Below are 18,842 nucleotides of genomic sequence, written 5' to 3' on the forward strand. Positions count from 1 at the left end.
TTAGAACAATAAAGAATTGTGTGTTTATTTCAATTAAAGGACTTTATTCTGGGTGTTGTGTTTTTTTAAATACTTTACTAGAAATTCATGGTGGTCATGTCTAATATTGGCGTGACCCCATGAATTTCGGGCTTAGGGCCAGCTGATAATGCCAAGCTGGCCTTAACCCCTTTATTACCCAGTGAGCCACCGCACCAGGGCCCTGGATGAGTTGGGTACAGCGCCAGAAGATGGCGCTTCTATGAACGCGCCATTTTCCGGGGCGGCTGCGGACTGCAATTTGCAGCGGGTGGGGCCCAGAAAGCTTGGGCCTCCCTGCGCGGCGGATTCCAGCCCCCAGCTGCCTAGTTGTACCTGGCTGGACACAAAAATAGGGCGAAGCCCCACGTATTTTTTTTTTTAAATTATTTCATGAAATTCATGAAATAATTAAGAAAAAAAGGGCTTCCCTATATTGTTGTGTCCAACCAGGTACAAATAGGCAGCTGGTAGTTGGGGGCAGCCCGTTCCTGCCTGCTGTACCTGGCTGGACACAAATATAGTGCGAAGCCCCACGTCAATTTTTTTTAAATTATTTCATGAAATAATTTTTTTAAAAAAGGGCTTCCCTATATTGTTGTGTCTGGCCAGGTACAAATAGGCAGCTGGTGGTTGGGCGCAGCCCGTTCCTGCCTGCTGTACCTGGCTGGACACAAATATAGGGAGAAGCCCCACATCAATTTTTTTTTAATTATTTCATGAATTTCCTGAAATAATTAAAAAAAAAATTGAAGTGGGGCTTCGCACTATATTTGTGTCCAGCCAGGTACAGCAGGCAGTAACGGGCTGTGCCCAACCACCAGCTGCCTATTTGTACCTGGCCGGACACAACAATATAGGGAAGCCATTTTTTTCTTCATTATTTCATGAAATAATTAAAAAAAAAAATACGTGGGGCTTCTCCCTATTTGTGTGTCCAGCCAGGTACAACTAGGCAGCTGGGGGCTGGAATCCGCAGCGCAGGGAGGCCCAAGCTTTCTGCCCCCCCCGCTGCAAATTGCAGTCCGCAGCCGCCCCAGAAAATGGCGCGTTCATAAAAGCTGGATGCTTACAAAAATATGGCAAAGCCCACGTCAAAATTTTTGGGAAAAATTAATTAAAAAATAAATAATAATTTAGGGACTGCATCTTTATTAACTCCTCAAATGTCATTTAGTGTTAAAATAAAGGATTTATTTAAAAAAAAATTGGCGTGGGATCCCCCATAATTTTAGGCTCTAGCGGAGGTTAAGCAGACGGCTGGGGCAGATGTTTGAAGCCTAGGAAGTGGGTAATACCCACGGAGCTTCCCAGACTACTAATATCAGCCCCCAGCTGAATACCTAGCCTTTACTAGCTATTAAAATGGGGGACCCCCCCAAAAAATGATGTGGGGTACCCCCTATTTAATAGCTAGCAAAGGCTAGGCAGACAGCTGGGGGCTGATATTAATAGCCCACTAAGGGTGCCATGAATATTGGCCCCCTCCCAGGCTAGAAACACCAGCCGTCAGCCGCCCCAGAAATGGCGCATCCATAGGATGCGCCAATTCTGGCACTTAGCCTCGCTCTTACACGCTGCCCTGGTGCGGTGGCAGGGGGTAATAGGGTTGGGGTTCATGTCAGCGCCAGCTGCCATGAAGCCCAGGTTAGTAATGATGGGCATCTATAAGACACCCCCATTACTAACCTACAAAGTGTTAAAAAGAAAAAACACACACTACACCCAGAAAAAAATAATTTATTTGAAATAAAACACACAATTTTATTTAATTCTTAGTTTACTAAAAAAATAGTTACCTGTCCACGTTCCTGCGCTGATCTCCCATGCACAGCTGTCACATCTGGAGATGGTGACAGCTGTGCATGGCTGCTGTAAGCTCACACTGCCGGGAACACGTCCGCTCCCGGCAGCAGGAGCCACTGACTGAGGTCACCGGAGTGCATTCAGGCAGTGCAGCTCCGGAGACCTCCTTTACGGCACTGCTGTACCGTGGGAATTTCTCACGATACAGCAGGGCCGTAAAGGAGTTGACCGGAGCAGCGCTGCCTGAACTCCGGTGAACCCGCTTATGCAATGACGGGGCTGCTTTACGGCCCCGTCATTCTAGCGGCGGCAGCGGTTCAGAGCGGTCACATTCTATGTGGCTGCTCTGAACTGGAGATCATCGTGGGACACTCGTGGACTACTACGGAGGGGTAAGGATGAGGTTGTGGTTTATTATTTTATATTTTATTACAGGAGATCGATGGCTTCGGGGAATTAGGTGTCTAGGTGAGTATAGGTGTAGTTTTTTATTTTTTACTTTATTTTAGGTGGCGATCGGCGGGGACAGGTAATGTATAAACTAATTTATTTTTGGTAACCACTGGCCACCAATGACATGTATTTAAAATTTATTGGGGACCATGGGGCAGTTTAAATAGCAGGATCAGGCTGATGGGAACTACTGCTCCCATCGAGCTGATCCTGCTGGCACGAGTGGACGGGGGACAGACATAGGCCGATGGGAGTAGTAGTGTCACATCGGCCTATGTCTGCCTGCACGCACACACCCGCAGACATCGCACAGACACCGCAGACATCGCACAGACACCGCGCACACCCGCACTCACCCGCAGACATAGCACAGACACCCCACACACACTCGCAGACACACGCACAGACACCCTGCACACACTCGCAGACATCGCACAGACACCGCACACACACCGCCCACACCCGCACACATCGCACAGACACCCACACACACCAATCATGACGGGCTGATGGTCTGGGAGGTGAGGCTGACCTGTGCGGCCGTGGGAAAGTTCATGTGAGTTCATGCAGTCAAGCATGAACTCACATGAACCCTCTGAGGGCACCGCGGCTACTTCAAATGAACAGCTGATCAGCATCACCTGATACCTCAGCTGTTCATTTGAAATAACCGGCGGGAAAGCGCAGCACAGAACGGGAAAGCCGGCGGTGAAGTCTTTTCACTGCCGGCTTTCCCGTCCGGGTCCTTCGCTCCCCGCTCCTTGGTGCTGCGCTCCCCGCCCGGTCGTAACTTACGATCAGGATGGGAGGTGGCGAGGGGAGCGGAGGATCGGGGTGGGAGGCTGCGGGGAAGCAGTATGGGGCTGTGTGATTGTTTAAAAGCCGGCGGCTTTTTACCGCCCGCCGGCTTTTAAGCAATCAGGAGAATTCTCCCACGCTGGGATGGCATTCTGATGACAGGCTGGATCGCAGCTGAGCGCTGCCATCCAGCTTGTCATCCTTCAGAGACACTGCAGAGCGCAGGCATTATGGGAACTTCCGATTCCGGTATTCGATATTCTAAAAGTATCGGAATTCCGATACCGCGAATATCGGCCGATACCCGATATTTCAGTATCGGAATGCTCAACACTAATTGTGAGCCCTTAAAAGTGGCTTAATACCTCTGACCACGTTGTTGACAGCAGTGACCTGGGGGTCAGAAATGCTTCCTGGGACGATCCCCATGCTGTCCCCATGTCATTTGAGCACTGTCACTATCGTTTTGAGCACTTGTTAGGCTTTTAAAAGACTGCCGGGGGTGCCGCCGCAAAAATGCTTGGGTCTCCCATAGACTAACATTGGGCTCGTTGCTCGGGTCGAGCACCCGAGTATCACGGCGAGCTCGGCCCGAGCTTCGAGCACCCGAGCATTTTAGTGCTCGCTCAACACTATTCTTTTCCTGAAATTCTGTGCCCTTTTTCTCCACACATACCTTTGGTCGTTGTGGCCAAAGAGTTCTATTTTAACCTCATTAGTCCACAGGACTTGTTTCCAAAATGCATCAGGCTTGTTTAAATGTTCTTTTGCATACTTCTGATGATGAATTTTATGGTGAGGATGCAGGAGAGGTTTTCTTCTGATGACTCTTCCATGAAGGCCATATTTATGCAGATGTCTCTCTACAGCCGAACAATGTACCACAACTCCAGAGTCTGCTGAATTATTCTGAAGGTCTTTTGCAGTCAAGTGAGAGTTCTTATTTGCCTCTGTAGCAATCCTATGAGCAGCTATCACTGAAATTTTGCTTTGTCTTTCAGACCTTATCGTGACCTCCACGGTTCCTGTTAACTGCCATTTCTTAATTACATTTCAAACTGAGGAAAGGGCAACTTGAAAATGCTTTGCTATCTTCTTATAGCCTTCTCCTGCTTTGTGGGCCTCCACCATTTTCATTTTCAGAGTGCTAGGCAGCTGTTAAAAAGAACCCATGGATGTGTTTTTTTTGGCACAAGGTTAGAGGAGGCTGGGTTTTTATAAAGCTAGAAAATATGCATCACTTGGCCTTTCCTAACATTGATAGTGAACAAGCCATAACCCTTACAGGCTAATTAAGGTCTGAAACCTTCCTTGGTCAAAGTTATGTGAGCACACAAATCTAAAAGGGTGCCCACATTTTTGCATCGGCCAGTTTTCCTTTCTGTAAATTTAAAATGAAAAAAATACAATATACAGCTCTGGCAAAAATTAAGAGACCACTGCACAGTTTTCTAAAAATCACCATCTCTACATGTCTGACAGCCATTCCATTCCAGTGTCAGTTGAATTCCAACCAAAGTCCACCTCATTCTACTTAATGTGCTTCTGATTAGGTGATCACCTGAACCAAATCTTATGTAACGAGGGAAAGTATAAAAAACACTGCTGTGGTCTTCACAATCCTCTTGAAATAGGACAAGCTGGATGGCAAAACAAATGCTAGGAATAGCCCAAAAGTAATTTGAATGAAAACATAATTTTTAACCATGCCAAAGGAGTTGAAAAGAAAAGTCTTGAGTGAGGAAAAGAAGGGCTCAATTCTGGCTTTACTAGCAGAGGGATGCAGTGAGCGTCATGTTGCCTCCATCCCTAAAATTTCTAAGACGGCAGTCCATTACAACAAGGTCAAGCAGCAGACATTAGGGACAACAAAACTACAGACCGGCAGAGGGCGAAAGTGACTCTCCACTGACCGGGATGACCGTCATCTTATTCGAATATCACTCAGCAACCACAGGATGACATCAAGTGACCTCCACAAGGAATGGCAAATGGCAGCTGGGGTGAAGTGCCCGGCAAGAACAGTTCATAACAGGCTCCTAAAGGCAGGCCTCAAGTCATGTAAAGCTAGAAAAAAGCCTTTCATCAATGAGAACCAAAGAAGAGCCAGGCTGAAGTTTGCCAAAGACCATAAGGATTGGACCATAGAGGATTGGAGTAAGGTAATTTTCTCTGATGAGTCTAATTTTCAGCTTTGCCCAACACCTAGTCGTCTAATGGTTACATGGAAACCTGGAGAGGCATACAAGCCACAGTGTCATGCACCCACTGTGAAATTTGGTGGAGGATTGGTGATGATCTGGGGATGCTTTAGCAAGGCTGGAATTGGGCAGGTTAATCTTTGCGACGGACGTTTGAATCAAGCCGCATACAAGGTTATCATTGAAAAACACTTGCTTCCTTCTGCTCAGGCAATGTTCCCCAACTCTGAGGACTGGTTTTTCCAGCAGGACAATGCCCCATCCCACACAGCTAGGTCAATCAATGTGTGGATGAAGGAGCACCACATCAAGACCTTGTCATGGCCAGCCCAATCTCCAGACTTGAATCCCATTGAAAACCTCTGGAATGTAATCAAGAGGAAGATGGATAGTCACAAGCCATCAAACAAAGAAAAACTGCTTAAATTTTTGTGCCAGGAGTGGCATAAGGTCACCCAAAAGCAGTGTGAAAGACCGGTGGAAAGCAGCCAAGACGCATGAAAGCTGTGATTAAAAATCATGGTTATTCCAGCAAATATTGATTTCTGAACTCTTCCGGAGTTAAAACATGAGTATTGTTGTTTCTAAATGAATAAGAACTTGTTTTCTTTGCATTATTTGAGGTCTGAAAGCACTGTTTCTTTTTTATTATTTTGACTATTTCTCATTTGCTGCAAATAAATACAAAATGTTTAGCTTTGAATTTTGGAGACATGTTGTCAGTAGTTTATAGAATAAAACAACAATGTACATTTTACTCAAAAATATACCTATAAAGAGAAAAATCAGAGAAAATTGAAATTTTGCAGTGGTCTCTTAATTTTTGCCAGAGCTGTATATACAGGTGCATCTCACTAAATTAGAATATCATCAAAAAGTTAATTTATTTCAGTTCTTCAATACAGAAAGTGAAACTCATATATTATATAGAGTCATTACAGAGTGATCTATTTCAAGTGTTTATTTCTGTTGATGTTGATGATTATGGCTTACAGCCAATGAAAACACAAAAGTCATTATCTCAGTAAATTAGAATACTTTATAACAACAGCTTTAAAAATATTTTTAAAATCCAAAATGTTGGCCTACTGAAATGTATGTTCAGTAAATGCACTCAATACTTGGTCAGGGCATCTTTTGCATCAATTACTGCATCAATGTGGCGTGGCATGGAGGTGATCAGCCTGTGGCACTGCTAAGGTGTTATGGAAGCCCAGGTTGCTTTGATAGCAGCCTTCAGCTCGTCTGCATTGTTGGGTCTTGTGTCTCTCATCTTCCTCTTGACAATACCCCATAGATTCTCTATGGGGTTAAGGTCAGGCGAGTTTGCTGGCCAATCAAGCACAGTGATACTGTTGTTTTTAAACCAGGTATTGGTACATTTGGCAGTGTGGACAGGTGCCAAGTCCTGCTGGAGAATGACATTTCCATCTCCAAAAAGCTTATCGGCAGAGGGAAGCATGAAGTGCGCTAAAATTTCCTGGTAGACGGCTACGCCGATTTTGATCTTGATAGAACACAGTGGACCAAAACCATCACCGATTGTGGAAACTTCACACTAGACCTCAAGCAGCTTGGATTGTGTGCCTCTCCACTCTTCCTCCAGACTCTGCGACCTTGATTTCCAAATTTACTTTGCATTTACTTAGTGTCAATGACTGCCTTCTGGACATCTGTCAAGTCAGCAGTCTTCCCCATGATTGTGGAGCCTACTGAAACAGACTAAGGGACCTTTTTAAATGCTTAGGAAGCCTTTGCAGGTGTCTTTTGTTAATTATTCTAATTTAATGAATTAATGACTTTTGTGTTTTCATTAGCTGTGTTGTGTTGAACTAGATCACTCTGTTTGTAATGACTCTATATAATATATGAGTTTCGCTTTTTGTATTGAAGAACTGAAATAAATTAACTTTTTGATGATATTCTAATTTAGTGAGATACACCTGTATATATTTACTGAAATACAAAGGAAATGTGTCATTTTTACTTTAGGTCTTTTAGAGAACATTTCATCTTCAGCTTGCTTAACTGTTTACAATAACAGTAATTTTGACCAGGGTTGCCTAAACTTTTACATGCCACTTTATATATATATATATATATATATATATATATATATATATATATTGTACAAAGCGGGTGAACATGTCACCAATTTTCTAAGTAAATATATTTCTAAAAGTGCTATTGACATTAAATTCTCACCAGATGTCGCTAACATCCCTTCCAATCCACTCAAGCAATGAAATCAAACCATAGATGTCCATAAATTAAGAAATTAAGGTATGTGTAATAATGAGAAATGACATTGGGAAAAAATATTGAACACATGAAGAAAGAAAGGTGCAAAAAGCTGTGGAAAGTCATAACGCAACCTGAAATCTATCAGTAATTAGAAAGCAATCCTACCTTAGTGAAAAATAATATCCGCTGGTTCAACTGATGGCCTTTAAAAAGGTGTCTCATTACCAAGGTGCCACACAAGAAACATCTCATGATGGGTAAAACCAGTGAGCTGTATCAAGATCTTCACAACCTTATTGTTGCAAAACATACTGATGGCATTGGTTACAGAAGAAGCTCTAAACTACTGAAAGTTCCATGGAGTACTGTTGAGGCCATAATCCGGAAGTGGAATGAACATCATTTCACCCTAAACCTGTGATGACCAGGTGCTTCAAGCAAGATTTCAGACAGCGGAGTGAAAAGAATTCAGAAAAGTTGTTCAAAAGCCAATGAACAACTGTGGAGAGCTACAGAAAGACCTGAAATCAGCAGGTACAATTTGTTCAAAGAAAACAATAATTAATGCACACAACCACCATGGCCTGTATGCACGCTCACAGCGGAAGATCCCATTTCTGAACCAAAACCATGTTCAAGCGCGTTTAAAGTTTGCTAAACAACATTTAGACAAGAATACAGTGGCATGACAAGAATCAGCATAACTAATTATATTGCAAGTCAAATTTTTGTATGATTGTCTATAAAATGATGGTAGTGTCACATTCGAAGCAGTTGTGGATGGTGAGATATGGAGCCTGAAAGTTAAAAGTTCAAAACATTGTTACTAGTGTTGAGTGAGTATGTTCTATTAACCCTTTCGCCGAGTATGCTCGGGCCGAGCTCCGAGTATTTACAGCTGCTCGGTGATATGGTTGAATCGCTCCAGTGTGCATGATTTGCAACTGTTTGACAGCTTTATTACATGGGAGAAATGTGTAAGAAATAGACATTCCTGACATGTGATAAAGCTGTCAAACAGTTGCAAATCATGCACACGGGAGCGATTCAACCATATCACCGAGCAGCTGTAAAGACTCGGAGCTCGGCCCGAGCATACTTGGACCAGAACATACTCGCTCAACACTAATTGTTACGCTTTTACAGTGTACTGTATAATATATAATTTCCCCCACAGTACCCCACATAGTATGATATTCACCATAGCATCCCTATATACAGTATGATGTCCACCACAGCCTTCTATGTTATATTGTAACCACAGCCACCTATACAGTACGGTCACCACAGCCCTCAGTATAATGTCCTCCATAGCGCAATATACAGTATTGTCACCATAACCCCCGATATAAGGTCCCCAACAGCTCCCAATACAGTAGAGTCACCACACACCCCAGTATAATGTCCCCCACAGCTCCCTATAGAGTATGATATCTCCACAGGCCCCAATATAACATCTCCCACAGATCTCTATATAATATGATGTCCCCACAGCCCGGGTATAATGTCCCACACAGACCCCCATATGATATGTCCCCACGGCCCCCAGAATAATGTCCCACACAGACCCCCATATGATATGAAGTCACCACAGCCGCCAGTATAATATCCCCCACAGATCCCCATATGATATGATGTCCCCACAGCCCCCAGTATAATGTCCCCCACGGACCACTAAATGATATGTCACCACAACTGACAGTATAATGTCCCACAAAGACCCCTATAGGATATGAAGTCAACGCAGCCCTCAGTAAAATGTCCCACACAGACCCCCATATCATATGATGTCACCACAGCCGCCAGTATAATGTCCCCCACAGACCCCCATATCATATGATGTCCCCCATAGCCCCCATTCAGTGGACAAATATAAGAAAAATAAAACAAAGCTTATACTCATCTAATCCCTAATCCAGGCTCCATGTTCACCGCGGCTGCTGTCTCCTCTACTATCTCATATAACAGTGGGTGCAGCGATGTCATTGCGCCGCTCGACGTCCCCTGCGTGTGCCATCTCCAAAAGGGTGCAGACCTGAAGTAGCCAGCGTCTTGTTGGAAGTTCCTAGAGGAGCAGGGAGCTTATCACAGCTCTTTTGCTTCTGTCCCGGGCGGTGATCACATGAATTGTATTTGCGAATACAATTGAGTGCAGCAAAGGAGCAATGGCTGGGGGGCAGGCAGAGAGGGGTGTCCTCACCCTGGCCGTCGGTGTGCTGAATGAATGCGGCCTGAGGAGGTTTCTGGGCAGCCACAGGCATTCAGCAATGTCAGTTTGTCTTTTTTTTCAACATGCACCCCCCTCGGGGAAGCAGCAGGTAGCGCCCTAGTCGGGTGGCTACCCTGCCTACCCGTTCTCTCGGCCCTGTGAGGAGATGCACACCTCTTAATAAATCAGGAGTGTCTGACAAATGGCATGTGGCCCCCACAAATCTTACTTCAGTCTGCGACTGCTTAAAGGGTTGTCCACTACTGTACAACCCCTTCATAATCACTTCAGTCCCATATAGGATAGAAATAATCGATATTCACCTAATTGTTATTCCTGCATAATATGAGCATTTTGGAAATATAAAAATTGGTTTAGGGGCCATCAATTATCAAAACATTTTGTGGTATGGTAAAAGGAATATGGATTTTTTGATTTGAGAATGTACCTATAGGAAACACCATGGGGAATCATATTTAAAAATGGCAAGAACAGAATCAAGGTTAAATTGGAGTATTGCTCTGCTCATATATATATATATGTTGTTTTATTTTAGAAAAGCTGCTGTTTCTGTGCAAGGTAGTATATTTATAATTTCAATATATTGTATAGGAAAGTGAATAGGAGTTTTAGCGTTTTGTGGTATAAACAAGATATATAGGTAAATCATACGTAGCTCTTGGATCCCCAGAGATCAGCAAGTTATCCTATAACTATGTATCATATATCCTGTATGGTATAAAATCGATTATTGCCTGTAATGCATCTCTGTTTTTATATGATAAGATTTATAAGATTGTGCTTAAGATTTCATAATAGGATTGGCATAAAATTTACTGAAACCCACATATTGTTATTAGAGGCATATTTAGAGAATGAAGTCAAAACAACCTGATACTAATAGGTACTTGTCTGCATGAAGGCCAAGTTATTCCTATGAAACTGTAATTACAACGCAAGCTCCAGGTAGGTACCACTCCTCCCTAGCAAATAACTGAATATATAGTTTGTGTAGAAGCCAAATAAATAATTAGAATAACAGCGGAGCACCATGATTATATAATTATTCTAGCATGAATACCACATGCATCACCACAAATTGACAGCAGTTTAACATTTTAGGCGTGTCTGCAAGATCATTACATGTGCTACCTGTTTCACTGCATTCTTCAGCTTCTTCTGAACAGATGTCATCCAGCCGGCATTAATGAGAGTCGTCATGTTCTCTTAGAGTAATTTTTCTTTATTATCATCAATCAGCACATAAGATGGTCACTATCATATCATAAAAATGTTGGGCATGTGATAGAGACATGAGAAGTTTGCGTTCTAAAAGTCCACAGATCACTTGAACTAAATGGGCACTGAGCTCCTAATTTCCGATTAGCTGAACTGAGCCCTTCATTTTTCACTAGTTGCACTGAGCCCCTAACTTCTGATTAGCTCTACTGAGCCCCTAACTTCTGATTAGCTCTACTGAGCCCCTAACCTCCAATTAGCTCTACTGAACCCCTAACTTCTGATTAGCTCCAATAAGCCCCTAACTCCCGATTAGTTCTACTGAGCCCCTAACTTCCGATTAGCTCCACTGAGCCCATAACTTCATATTAGCTCTACTGAACCCCTAACTTCTGATTAGCTCCACTGAGCCCCTAACTCCCGATTAGCTCTACTGAGGCCCTAACTTCCAATTAGCTCTACTGAGCCCCTAACTTCCGATTAGCTCTACTGAGCCCCTATCTTCCAATTCACTCTACTGAGCCCCTAACTTCTGATTAGCTCTACTGAACCCCTAACTTCTAATTAACTCTAGTGAACCCCTAACTTCTGATTACTTCCACTGAGCCCCTAACTTCTGATTAGCTCTACTGAACCCCAAACTTCTGATTACCTCTACTGAACCCCTAACTTCTGATTAGCTCTACTGAGTCCCTAACTTCTGATTATCTCTACTGAACCCTAACTTCTGATTAGCTACACTGAGCCGCTTACTTCTGATTAGCTCTACTGAGCCCCTAACTTCTGATTAGCTCTACTGAACCCCTAACTTCTGATTAGCTCTACTGAGCCCCTAACTTCTGATTAGCTCTACTGAGTCCCTAACTTCTGATTAGCTCCATTGAGCCCCTAACTTCATATTAGATCTACTGAGCCCCTAACTTCTGATTAGCTGCACTGAGCCCTTAAAGGAGTTGTCCACTACTAGGACAGCCCATTTTCACTCTGTGATGTTCTCCCCCATTAAAATAAAAACATCCATACTCACCTCCTGTGCTTCTGCCGTTCCAGTGGTGTCAGCACTCACATGAGCCCTGAGCCCAATCAGCGCTGATGTCACTGTCTACTTCTTGGAATGTATAAGTAATCAAGAGGAAGTGAGCTGCCAACTGCAGCTCCTACTCCTTCTTGATTACGTCTACGTCTGAAGACGGAGAAAGTGACATCAATGCTGATTGGGTGCAGGACTCACATGACATAACAACCTTACGGGAGCCCTGGGATTGCAAGTACCGCCACCGTTGGAACAGCACTGGCATGGGAGGTGAGTATAAATGTTTTTATTTTAATGGGGGCAAACAATCAGAGTGAGAATGGGTTGTCCTAGTAGTGGACAAACTCTTTAACTTTTCATTAGTTGATCTGAGCCCCTTACTTCCGATTAGCTACACTGAGCTGCTTACTTCAGATTAGCTACACTAAGCACCTTACTTACAATTATGCACTGAGCCCATAATTTCTGATTGGCAACATGAGCCCCTAACTTCCGATTAGCTACACTGAGCGCCTAATAGCTGGTTATCTGTACTGAGGCTCTAACTTCTGATTAGCTGCACTGAGCCCCTTACTTCTAATAAGCTGCACTGAGCCCCTTACGTTTGATTAGCTGCACTGAGCCCCTTACGTTTGATTAACTGCACTAAGCCCCTTACTTCTGATTAGCTACACTGAGCCCCTAATTTCTGGTGAGCTGCACTGAGCTCCTAATTGCTGGTTAGCTGCATGTAGCTCCTAACTTCTGATTAGCTACACTGAGCCCCTAACTTCTGGTTAGCTACACCGAACCCCTTACTTCTGGTTAGCTACACTGAGCTCCTTACTTCTGATTAGCTGCACTGAGCGCCTAACTTCCTATTAGCTTCACTGAGCCCCTAATTTCTGATTAGTTGCATCAGTGTGTCCCAAACTCCAGTTCTCACGGCCCCCCACACGTCATGTTCTCAGGTTTTCCTTAGTATTGCACTGGTGGTGGAAGTATCATCAAGGCATCAGGAATTCTCTCACCTGTGCAATACTATGGAAATTCTGAAAACATGACATGTTGAGGGTCGTGAAGACTGGAGTTTGGGAGACACTGAGCTACACTGAGCCCCTAACTTCTGATTAGCTGCACTGAGCCCCTAACTTTCCATGAGTTGAACTGAGCCCCTAGCTTCTGATTAGTTACAATAAGCCTCTAATTTCTAATTAGCTGCACTCAGCCCCTAACTTCCGATTAGCTGCATTGAGCCCTTAACTTCCGATTAGGTGCACTGAGCCCCTAACTTCTGATTAGCTCCACTGAGCCCCTAACTTCAGATTAGCTCCACTAAGCCCCTAACTTCCGATCAGTTGTATTGAGCCCCTAACTTCTGATTAGTTGATTGAGCCCCTAACTTCTGATTAGTTGCACTGAGCCCCTAACTTCTGATTAGTTGCACTGAGCCTCTAACTTCTGATTAGTTGCATTTAGCCCCTAACTTCCGATTAGTTGCATTGAGCCCCTAACTTCTAATTAGTTGATTGAGCCCCTAACTTCCGATAAGCTGCACTGAGCCGCTAACTTCTGATTAGCTGCACTGAGCCCCTAACTTCCGATTAGTTGCATTGAGCCCCTAACTTCCGATTAGCTGCACTGAGCACTGAATTGTCTAGTGTGAACAGTGTACCGCGATGGCTATGAATGGAGCAGTATCCCCAGACGGAAGGGAGAAGTGGTTAGATGTCCAGCTGGAAACGCTCTTCAGCAAAATAGAGTTTCCTGAAGAAATGCAGGAGCTGATAAAGAAGGCTGTGAAGGGAGCAGCAAATGAGACTGAAGCTATTGAACGATTAAAGTGCCTGTTAAAATCGCAGCAGCAGGCATTTGAGAAACGACAACAGGACTCGCAGCAGGCATTTGAGAAACAACAGCAGGTATTTGAGAAACGACAACAGGACGTGGTACGGGAAGGGCAGGAGCTGTTGGCCCTTTACAGACAGGTGGCAATGGACCGTTCCTTGAGTTCTCCTGTGGCGCCGGTACTATCACAGAGTGCCCAGGGAGGCAGTAAGATATGTTGTGAACTGGGTCCTAAGACTATTGCGTTTTTTTTTGTTAAAGTACCCCCTATAGGTGTGGTTGTCCAAAAGGGGCGGAGTCTCAAAAGAAGGTGGAGCATAGAAAACCAAAATTGGTTACTGGTTTTGAGTTGGTACTGCCTAAAAATGACAATTTGACCATTGATAACTGGGTAGCTCCAGTAGAAGGGGTTGACATCAAAGCGGGAGGTGACTTGTTGGTCCATAACACCATGGGAAGTGACACAGACTCCACAGCTGACGGTGACAGTACGAAAGTAGAAAGAGAGTTCGGTCAGGAGGAGCTAAACGAGGTGAGAAAGTCTCCCTCTCGTCGTCGAAGGCGCAAGGGCCACAAAAAAGTTGCTCCTGTAGCCTTTGCTGAAAGGGTAAATGAAGAAAATGCAATGCTGTGTGCCTTTATTCCAAGTGTGGATCCTCCTTCAAAAGCAGAGGAGATCAGGAAGGAAGAGGAGGTGACGTTGCCAGTAGCAACTTCGGTACAGTATCAGACAACAATGAAGATCAGGTGGAAGAGTTGGATGCAGTTCTGCAGATTCGTTACAAGCAGGATGATCTACTGAGACAGAAGGATCAGGAACCGACAGCCCTGAAAGAGGAGGTGGCCAACCGTGACCAAGAGCTGGAGCCTATCAGGCAGCAGTATCCGAGTGATGTGCAGCAACTAAGGAAAAACATGGAGAACGTGTGCCCGGACCACCTGAGCCTAGAGTCTGAACGGCAGAAAATAAATCAGGTTGTGAGGAACTGGCAGCAAGAACTGGAGGAAAGCAGCGAGGAAATCAACAAATGGAAGGAAATGCTCCAGAAAAATAAAGAGGAGGATTTTCAGTTGAAGCTTGACAAAGCGGAGTGTGAAGGTGAGTTGTGCGAGAGGAAAGATCATTTCTTCTCAGTTAGAGCTGTACCAAGTGAAGAAAGGCTCTGTGGATGCGGAAGAAGCAGAGGTCTCAAGAAAGGAAGTGCAGAGATTTCAGGAGCAGATTAAGCAGCTAATGCAGGAGAAGCAAAGGCTGGATGAGTTTCTACACCAGAGGGATAGGGAGCTATCTGCCTTAAAAGGGGCGCTGCAGGATGAAGTTTTGGACGTGAACAACTGCGCGAACAGTTCAACCGAGAGTTGTGTGAATCCAAGAAGGAGTATGGTGAACTCATGAGGGAGCTGCAGCAATTCCAGGACCAAGTAAAGCCTCTAATGCAGGAGAAGGAGCGGCTGGAGGACTCTCTGTACCAGCGAGACAGGGAGCTATCCGCCCTGAAAGAGGCATTAAAAGATGAAGTGTCTGGTCACGACCGTGAGGCAGAAAAGATGCGTGAAAAATTCAATAGGGAACTGCAACAAACCAAGAGAGACTATGAGGATCTCCGCAAGGTTAAGGAAAAACTAGAGGATGATAAGTCTGATGCAGAACACATGCGCCAAGTGATTGAGAAAACTCTGCAGGACACCCGTGATGAAAATGATGATCTCCGCAGAAAGACCCTAGGACTGGATGCTCAGGTGAAGGAGCTGAAGACGTTCGGTGTTGATCTCCAGAGGGCAGCGACGTGCCTTATGGATAGAATTGGAAGACAAAAAGGGGTAGGTGGAAAAGCGCAGTACAGCCTGTATGGAGATATGTTATACACGCAGATATAGTGGTCTGCTCACCTGAGTTGGTTGTGCAGACCGCACAACCCGGGTAAAACAGCTACTGGCACTGATAGCGCTGCCACGATGCCTTCAGCGTCTCCTCTGGGTTAGCAGACGGAGCATCCAGTCACGTGGCTCCTAGAGCGGATCACGTGGGTGGTGACATCATCGCAGGTCCTGCAGCTGGAGGTGTAACCAGATCTCCGCAGCCCCGAGCCACAGGAGGCCTTGTTCACTGGTTGGTACTTTGCCAGGCGACCTTTGAGCTCAACAACTTCTTCCTCTAGCTCAGCTACTCGCCTCTCAGCAACCCATCTCTGAAGCTCTTCCTGCTTCAACTGCTCCTTTATCAGCAGAATTCTCTCAGACCTCTCTGTCTCCAATGCGCACTCTCGGCTCTCGACAGCCTGTCTCTCAAGCTTCTTTTGCTTCAAATGGGCTTGTAACGTCTCCTTCAGCTCCTTGATCTTGGCTCTTACATCCACCGAATCATCCAAGCTCGCATTATTCAAGGAGGCATTTGCTTCATACCTCCCTTCTCCGATAGACTCCTCCATCTTTTTCCGCTCAGCTTCCATCCTGCCAATTGTATGCATAAAGTGCAAAATGAAGTGGTCAGTGGGGCGCCAGAAACTGGATAAGGCGCTCAAGTAGGATATAAACAAACCTCTTTATTGAAGTTATAATGCCCACAACGCGTTTCTGCAGCGATCTGCTGCCTTCATCAGGTGCAGTTATGGGGAAATGACAGAAACAGCCACTTTTATACATAAAACAGAGGAACTAAATGGGAGGTACCAAGTGAAACTTGGTACTTAACCCCTTAGTCACCATTCACAAAAAACAATTGCAATTTTATGACAAAGAGAACTTAAAAAGGCATTGTGGGCCAATAACAACACATTATAAACTTACTGTGAAGATGTAAGATGTAGATATTAGCGGCAATACTTTAAAAAATACATACATATAAAATGCATATATAAATGAAAGTAAATGAACACATTACATAAAAATTAATGAGGCATATCCATGAAGATCTGCACCTCCACCAGTTCTTTATCTCAAAAATATTAATAATTCATCTACATACACTATCAATCGCTAAATTCAATCCTTCCGGATATAATGTACTCAATTTAAAAATCCAAAAATTCTCTTTCTTCATAAGATAATTAAGCCGATTTATTGCATTATCAGGGACTTGCTCTAAAATCGTGAGTCTCAAGCTACTGGGATCTTTCTGGTGGGCAGTCAGAAAGTGCTTGGAAACACTATGCTGCACATACCCATTTTTAATATTAGAGCAATGTTTATTAAGGCGGGTCTGCATTCTTTGTATGTTCCGGCCCACATATTGCAAACCACATCCACATTGCAACAAGTAGACCACATAGTCAGAATGACAGTCCATTTTACAGGTGATGGGGAATTGTTCACCAGTGGTTTGCGAGGAGAAGGATACTGCCCCATGGTTAATGGTACTACAGCATAAACAGCCAGGAGATCTGCAAGCAAAACAACCTACTCCTTCTTGTCTTTGTCTGCCAGATCTCCGTACTGAAACTGCAGATTTCAATTTCATATTACTGGGCGATATAAAGGACCGTAAATTCCAATTCTTCCTATACACAATCCTGGGTTTACATGGCAAATGCTTGGACAAAACCGGATCCCCCAATAGGATGCACCAGTAACGATTTAATAATTTCTGTAGGTACATTCTAGATTTATTAAAAGTAGTCACTAAACTCCAATCTTTATATCCTATATTCGCATGCTCACATTTAGGGCCAGAAATTCAAGCCAAACATAATTCCTGACTAAGCGGCTTAATTCTTTTATGTGCATCTCTAATCAATTTCTTAGGATACCCCTTCCTCAAAAGTCTTTTTTCAAGGACATCAGCCTCCTTTTCAAAATCTTCATCCTGCGTACAATTTTTCCGTGTACGCCAATACTGGCCATACGGAATGTTCTTAATCCACCTTGCAAGATTGCCACTGTCGAATCTAAGGTAGCTATTTACATCCACGGTTTTGAAGTGGGTGGATATGAGAACCCTCCCCAAATTATCCAGTTTCAAAACTAAGTCAAGAAACTGTATAGAGTCGCTTGACATGGATACAGTGAACTTAAGACCCCATGGGTTACTACCCAAAACTTCAAAGAAATCCTGGGCTGATTTTTCCATCCCTTCCCAGATAAAGAGCTGATCATCGATGTACCGATGATATAATCGTATACGGCCTTGGGTTAGAGGAGAAGATGTGATGAACAAGGATTCAAAGCTTCCCATGAATATATTCGCGTAGCTGGGAGCTACCCTCGTCCCCATTGCACAGCCCTTTATTTGCTTATAGAAACTATCCTCGAATGAGAATACATTATTATTTAATATAAATCCTATTGACTTCAAAATGAACTCTTTTTGAAAAAGGGGGATACCATCATCTTCCATTAAGTAATGACGCACCGCTTCTATACCTAGTTCGTGGGAAATGTTACTGTAAAGAGCTGCAACGTCTGCTGTAATGAGAATACAGTTTTTCACAGACGGCAAATTCCTAACTGTGGCAATCAAAGTTGAGGAATCTTTGAGATAAGACCCCAATTCACATACATATTTCTGAAGGAACAAGTCGATGAAGTGTGATAGATTGGACGTAATGAAATTTATCCTGGATATGATGGGACGCCCGGGCGGGTTACAGGGATCCTTGTGTAATTTGGGCAAAAAAATAAAAAATAGGGGTCCGGTAACTTGAGATATCTAAAAATCTCTTTTCATTCTTATTCAGAATGCCCTTTTCATAGCCTTCCTTAATCAAATAATTATAATTAATAAAGATGGAAATGGAGGGATCAATATCCAATTTATGGCAGTATTGATCATCACTAAGTATCCTGAGACCCTCACATAAGTACCAAGACCTGTCCATAATCACGACACCTCCTCCTTTATCGGCACTTTTTATTATAATGTTATTATTGTTCTTCAAGGACTGCATCGCTTCCCTTTCACTTTTCATCAAATTGTCCGATTTTTTTACACCGCTCAATCGAGCGTAGATCTGAGGACCAATTGTTGAAAAGATTCTATATGCGCACCCTTATGGTGCATTGGGTAAAACTTATTAGA

The sequence above is a fragment of the Phyllobates terribilis genome, unplaced genomic scaffold, assembly GCF_046119375.1.
Source record: "Phyllobates terribilis strain yellow unplaced genomic scaffold, ASM4611937v1 Scaffold_2__4_contigs__length_985480577, whole genome shotgun sequence".
Lineage (NCBI taxonomy): Eukaryota > Metazoa > Chordata > Amphibia > Anura > Dendrobatidae > Phyllobates > Phyllobates terribilis.